Genomic DNA, 7,389 nt, shown 5'->3' with positions numbered 1-7,389 from the left:
CGCGGCGCGCTCGGGCATTGTGAGCCGCCGGCAGCCCCCGTTTATCTTGCTCGGCTTCACCTTCAAGAGATTTCCGGACCCATCAACCAGCCGCCGCCACAGACGGGGGAGGCTTTTACATCATTATCTCGGAGAGTAGGTTATTATGAGGAAGACTCGCCTGTTGGGACAGAGCTTTCCACCCAATCAGGTTAACGTTTTAATTAATAGGATTAAAACGGTAACAAACAATCCCCGGCGCTAGCTGGCCCTGAGTCGGAATCGTTTCATTTCCCAGCTCTGAAGACAGGCATCAGCTAGAGCTTTATAAAAGGCGCCTGCTCCATTCTTCTCCCTGCCATCTGTATACACAGCTTAACGCATATGTTTGCAAGGCGTTGTGTCCTGTTAGGAACCCAACAACTGCCTTTAGCTTGACATGTGTGGCGACTTTCACTCATCAATGAGCACACTAAAAGCCCTGCTCAGAGCTGAGGAGGTTCTTTGCCTCCTTCAGCAAATTGCAGCCCTGCACTGCAGAGAAGCCCCCCTGGCAGCCCGGGCTCCTGCGAGCGGACTTCAGCTCACTTCGCCCCCTCCTCCCCGGGCAGCCCTGGCCTCAGCCGGGCTGGGGGCCCACTGCTCACCAGCCACTGGCAGCTCACCTTGCTTTCAAACCAGCCCCCGCCCTCAGGACAAAGTGTCGACGTCCCCCAATGTTGTCATTGCCCCAGCAGCAGAGTGCAGTTTAAGAGTAATTGCCCCCCTATGTATTAGTAATAATAATAATAATAAACACCAGTTAGCTTTAAAATGAGGAGGTTGATTTTTTTAAAAAGGAAGAAACTTTTCTACTGAGCACACTCTTCAAAGCCTCTTCCTTCCCCTGCATGGTTTTATACAAAGACCCCCGCCCCCCCCCACACACCTTGCACAACTCAGCAATGCCTGATGGTTTGTGCATCTGACAGTATCAGGTAAACGTAAGGTCATTTCAGCATTTAGGTCATTAGCCTCTATCTATCTATCTGTTTGTCTGTCTGTCTGTCTGTCTGTCTGTCTGTCTGTGTCTTCCTGGGCGTCAGTGCCCAAATCTTTCCATTGCAAGGCAATGCAGTCAGGTCCTGAGCCTGGAGTGCAAACGTGAGAGTATTTGCCTAAAATTTGTCCAAGTGATCCTCTAATAGCAGAAACAAGCAGCCCTTTCTCCCGTTATTGTAATCGCTCTGAAAGCACATGGTATTTAGTGGCAAGTTTTCATTCTTATGACATCAGTAAAAACAATATTTCCCAACACTTCCAGTAAATCATTCTTATGTGGCAGAATTACTGAAGGCTATGAAATTTTTGGTTTCTCTGGTTTCATTAAAAACCTTTTAATTGTGTCTTTCAGAGTTGGCCCCAGGTGCTGGACTCTTTTCATTACATTTTGCTCTAATGTGATGAAATTCTAATTCTCTCCTTACCATATGGTTAAATTTCCCCACTGAGAATTAGTTGAAAAAAGAGAAATAATCTATTAATCTCTGTAATAGATTCACAAATGAGGTTTGCCACAGAACCTGTTTTTGAATGGTAATATCTGAACAGTTGGGTGCCTTGTTTCAGGAAAGAAAGGACCAGGCTACAACAGGAACGTTTGAATTTTCACCTGGAAAGAATGAAAAGAAGCCAAGCTGCAGATTTCAAAGTAATTGACTGAGATTTCATCTAGCAAGGACATAACTACAATACAGACCTCAGTCACCTCGTGTCTCTGTTTTGAAAATGAACAAACAAACCGAGCCCTCCAGAGGAGGGGGTGGCGCCCCCCGCCTCCCCCTCCTCTCCCCTCACCCATGGCTTGTGCACATGTCTCTGGTTGCAATCCAAAGTACACATTCAAATGAACGCACGTCTCCCCCACCCCCTTTCCCAGAGATGCCTCTGTTAACCTCTATCATTATTAATCCAAAGGCATTTTACGTTTATTGTTTTCCAATTAGCAACTTCATTTTCACTGGGATTATAAACAAGGGGCTTTATCATCACAGTAGGGTTTTTTTTTATCTGTTTAATATCAACTTGTAAAACTCATTAGATCACTTAAGGCTGCAGATACTATTACTGTAATTTGATGGTGTCAGGACAAGCGGTTTACTGCTCTCAGCTTATTTCTTCGAAGGCAGAGGTCTTTTTGGAGAGCTCTCACGCCGATATATGGCCCCATTCATCCTGTCTTTCTCTTGTGCTTGAAACTTTTCGGATGGTGTGTTCACCTGCTCAGTAAGCAGTTTGAAAGATGGGAGCTGAGAGATAGGAGGGCTCAGATGTTGATACAAAGTTAAAGACAGTTTATCATCTGCATGACCCTGGTTACAGACCGAGGGGATCCGAGTGATTAATGCTTTTTCAGTGTTTGGGCAGGTGGAAAACTTCATCACGGACAGGTGCATTGACAGTCAGGCATTAGATGAACAGTGGCACTTTATAAACCTGGTGTTATAATTTCCAGTGGGGCATAATTGGGTATTGCCCGTCTTCTGTTTTCCTCCAGGTATTGGGTGTACACCTGACTAAACGCAGTATCTAGCTGCCTGTATCTGGATCTGCAAGATCTGATCTGCATCCTGATCTGTTTCTGATCTGCATCAGTCACCTTTCTGGTCCTTCCTTTCTGACCTGCCAGACTTGGAACTTTCTATCCGACTGCAACTTATATTTCCCAAGAAAAAAGCTGCCTCTCGGGCTTGACTGGCACGAGCTAACCTGTACCAAGCCCCTGCGGGCTCCCTGGAGAAGGTGGCTGTTAAGAGTCCCCTGTAACTTTAGTTTGGAAGCAGGCAGAAGAATTTATAGAAGCTTTAAATGCGGGGCTTATAAAAAATACCGAGGAATGGTCTTTGAGGTTTATGCACTCGTAAACTTTTGCTGATTGCTTCTGGGAAGTTGTCAGGCATTTAACACTGCATTTATCTTACAGTGCAATGAAAACACATCTGCCCAGTGTCTCGTTACCTGGTTTAATTGTAACACAGCCCTATGTCACTGACTAGACTGCATCTCTTTCATTATTTCCGTAGCAAAAGCAGCCAGGATCCGAGGTGAAGAAGGGAAGGAAACAAACAGGCGAACAAATCAGACAACTTTTCCATTATGCCTAAAGGACGCATAAAGTGGTGGGGAACGTCCCTAGGCTGCGGGGCGGAGCATCAGTCGGCCGGGGCAGGGCGGATGGAGAGAGCTAGGTTTTGAGAAGTTTATTTCTGGGAACTGCAGGCAGGTTGCAGTTTGGCTGGCTGCTATCACGTCGCCCAGGAAAGGCAGACTAGTCCTAAATATTAAGCTATAAACTTTAATGGACCATCTAGCCGCACTAAAATTAAGAAACACTTTACATGTTAATAGACTCAGGGAATACAAATTAGAGTAAACACAAGTTGTTACTGAGATCGTGAAGGCAGATCATTTTTTTTTTTTTTGGTAAAGGAACTGGAGTATGAAACTCCATCCAGGTACCTAATGCTCAGCCTCTAAAGCTCTGGGTCTCGTGCTTCGCCCGTGGCAGGGGGCTTGAAACACCCCCCCCGCCCCAGCAACCAGGGCACCCAGGAGAGCATGAAGTTGTGGTTTCCGTTTGCTATAAAAGTCTCGAGAAGGGCAGAGTGTCCCATTATGTCTAGATGTGCCCAGAAGTTTAATGAAATCCAGGCGTATTTTGTAAAGATTAAGACAGTTTCATTACACCCAGAGGGAATAAGTATGGTTCCCTGCAGCTTTGACACGCTTGGGAAAATAGTCAGCATTTCACTAATGTCACAAGGGCAGCTCTGGGATCAAGCTAATATTGCTATTACACTCAACTTTCTCCCTCTCTCATCTTGCTAAACCAGTTCAGAAGTGTGTCCCTACACAGCTAAGTGCATATGAAACACAAGCTGAGTAAAAGCCAAGTCGGGTGTCAGGCTGAACAGACAGTTGTAGCTGTCCCCTCCTCTCCCCAGCTTGTAGTATTTCCTTCTTTCTTCTATTGTTAATACAATTTTCGAGATACTTTATGCTCATCCGAACAACATCTTGTAAAACGTTTCATCTCAGACACACTTCAACGAAGTCCAGTGAGAAATGTATGGATGCAAAAAAAGTTGTGCCATCTCATCACTTTTCCCTGCAAAATCACCTGTCTTTAAAAATGAAACTACTATGAGCACATAGATTGGACCCTTGGCAAGTCAAAGGGCTGGGAGTTGTATCCCAGCACATGGATGAAATACTTGCTTTTTGGCTAAAGCAACCTGTGGACTAGATAATCCATAAACACATCATAAACACATCGTTTTGCAGTTGATCGATTTGGGTTTTTGGAAGCTGCAAAAGTGAATGCTTTCAGGGGACACAACCGAGGTGCTAAGCAAACCCCCAAACCTGTCTTCCCACCAATACACATTTATTCCTAGTATTTTATTTACTTTCTTGCAGTTTGTCTTAGTAAGTGAAAGCCAATTTGACACTCACACATATTGAGCAGTAATAGGGCTTTGCTGTAGCCCCGAGGAATTTGATGTATTTCTTGGGACTTGGTGATGGGCTTTAAATACTCATTAGCGTTCAAAAACTACCAGACAGAGAGCAGGGTATTTAAAATTATTTATTCATGTATTAGATGAGGTAAGGGATAGACGAGAAGTACTGGCACTAGGAAAATAGGTTGTAACTTGTCAGCAGCACCTACTTCTGAAATAATTATCTCGATATCCGCCGCACAGGGGGGCTAGACACAGGGCTAAACAAATACTGGGCAGAAACCCCCTTTGTGATTAAAATGACTCGGCTAGCTGCTCACTTTCCAGTTTCCAAGCAATTAAAGGTAAAAATGTCACATGCAGGGAAAACGTTTCCAATCAGGATACAAATCCCATTTGAAAGTAAGGAGTTTGAAGCTACCCCTAACTTGAAAAATGTTTTAAAAAACTGTTTAGGAAGACTATTTCTACAGCTTTCAAAGCTTAAACTGAGAGAAGGCTATGTGCTAGAGGGGGCTTTTAAAAGGGCTGGTGAGTGGGCTCTCTGTAGAGAACTGAAGTCCACTCTGATATCTGTGGAAGGATAAATACTGCTGTACTGTTTGCAGCAAGTTTACATCTGGTTAAGCTGCAAATATGAAGACAGAGGAAAAAAAATCACTCTTTTTATGGGACATTCTTCCCTTTGCCCCGTGTCTTTGCATTTGAATTAGAAAAGCAAATAATTTTTTTTTTGTTTTGCTTGCCAGTGTTACAGCACAAATACCTGGCCTCCCCCAGCCCTGCTCTAACAGCTCTACAGAGGTGAAGAACAGAAATAAACTTTTCAGTAATTTGGACAGGGAGAAAACACGTGGAATCAAGTAAAATTCCTGGTCTAGTGGGGTTTTTTAATAAACCATTGAGTTTAGCAATACTGCTTTATTATAGCTTAGAAAGGGGGAGGGGAGGGGATTGTTAAATGGGAACACTTTGCTTTGATGCAGACCCTAGCCCTTTCCTGTCCTAAAGTTATGCAATGCTCCAGTTTCCCTTTCATTTCTGTCTGAATCCACAAAGGAAACCTGATGAAAAATTACACGTTGACAGGGATGCTTCACCCCGCGATTTAAAATCCACAGCACCATCTCCTGGCGTTTTAGAAGAAAAGCATGCCAGTTCTTGGAGAGTACTGTAGAGATTCTGCAAGTTGAAAACAGAAGTATCAGTTTTGATCTGTAGCTACAATAAATACAAAAAGTTTAAAACTTTTTTCTTTTAACAGTAGCTTGAGAAGATATTTTGGTACAGATAAAAGATCCCTCTATTCTTTCTGTTTCTCATGTAAAACTGAAATCTGTTGGATAAATGGGTATTCTTGAAAGAGATACAAGGGCATTTTCAGAGGTTTTATATGTATGTAAATACAATGGAATAAGTTTCTTGAAATATACTTTGGGGATATATAACAATGTTGGTGTGGGGAGGGGCATCACCCTTTTTATACAAGCGAATATGAATGTATGCAGTACTAAGGTTGAGATCTGCAAAGAAGGTGCACTTCAGTTGCCCAGATGCCACTGAAATATGGTACATTTTATTTTACCTTTAAGCTTACGGGATCAATAGTTACTGATAGGGGCCCGATTTCATTTATATGATTTATATTATTAATAACTTGCTCATCTTCCCTAAACACACACACAACCTTTGTAGGCCATTAAAGCTATTCTCTTTTCATCCATACTTTAGGGCTTTGTTCAGTTGTAAATATTCCTGATTTGACTTCCTTTTGCAGAGTATTCTTCTAAGTAACTGATCTGACTGTTAGCATTCTCTGCTCTGAGATTTAGCCTAAATTGTGCTTTTCCCAATTCCATCCATTTGCTTCTGCCCTCCTCCCAGCACCTTTTGGTACTTAGTCCAGTTCTTCCTCTTCCTGCACATCTGTTCCTTTTCAATACTTGTGGGACAGATTTTTATACTATGTAAACTGTTATAGGTCCACTGAAGTCAATAGAGCTATATAAGTAGCTTATATAAGATGAGGCTTTCCACTTAGTTTGCTTTCCTTTCTCTCTTTGAGACTTATTCCCATTTTCTATATGCAGGTAGGGCTTGTACTGAAGGAAAATAGAGATTTGCTAGGGTAAGAAATACAGGAGTTGGCTTGGCCAAGATAGCACATATTTATTATTTCATATTTCAATGCAAATCAACTTATTTAGCCCTTTTATATATTTTCCATTTCTCTTGAACTCCTTCCAGATTGTCAATACATGTCTAGTACTGAGGTACTCAAACTTGGAAGCAGCATTCGAGGTGCCATCTCATCAGTGTTGTATATTGAGCGGGGCATCTATCATTTCTCCAGGATCTGACACTATGGCTTTGTACTAAAAGCCCAAAAATGGCATTGAATTTTTTGTCACTGCGTTGCACTGAAAGCTCCTATTTAATGTACTGAAGCCCATACATTCCTATATGTATGTAGGTTTGCATGTATATTACATCTACTGTATTCTCTTCAGCCTCCATTTTACAATGATAAAAAGCTCATGTGTGGCATGTTTGCCTCTTTATAAATCCATGCTGTTTATTGACTGTGGTTCCTTTCTCTCTTAGGGTACTTAGGGATTTTTTTCTTTTTAATATCTTTTCCTCTGTATTACTACAGATTGAAGTTAGACTTACCAGATGGTAAGTGACAGGTTCACTCTTTCTCTCCCTCCCTTCCTGCCTTTTCTAACGACCAGTAACATGCTCCCTTCTTTCTAAGCCTCTCAGGCCTCACTAATTTTCCCTAACTATTTAAAAATAATTGCTAGTGGTGTGGTAAGTTCATTAGATATCTTTCTTTACACCTTACAATACACACCATCCAGTCTCGATCAGGTTTTATATATTACATTTTTTCTCAGTTTCTACT

At 42.3% G+C, this 7,389-nt stretch overlaps 1 long non-coding RNA gene across 1 annotated transcript in view; it reads right to left on the bottom strand.

The window, feature by feature from the left end:
• LOC109319095 overlaps positions 1-6,763 on the bottom strand; it is a 20,918-nt gene extending 14,155 nt beyond the window's left edge. Inside the window, exon 1 of the long non-coding RNA XR_002103371.1 lies at positions 6,751-6,763. This is a non-coding gene — a long non-coding RNA (uncharacterized LOC109319095). The remainder of the gene's footprint in view (positions 1-6,750) is intronic.
• Between the last annotated feature and the right edge of the window lie 626 nt (positions 6,764-7,389).

The sequence above is a fragment of the Crocodylus porosus genome, unplaced genomic scaffold (assembly GCF_001723895.1).
Source record: "Crocodylus porosus isolate Cpor-Errol unplaced genomic scaffold, CroPor_comp1, whole genome shotgun sequence".
NCBI lineage: Eukaryota > Metazoa > Chordata > Crocodylia > Crocodylidae > Crocodylus > Crocodylus porosus.
This window is presented reverse-complemented; position numbering and strand designations above follow the sequence as displayed.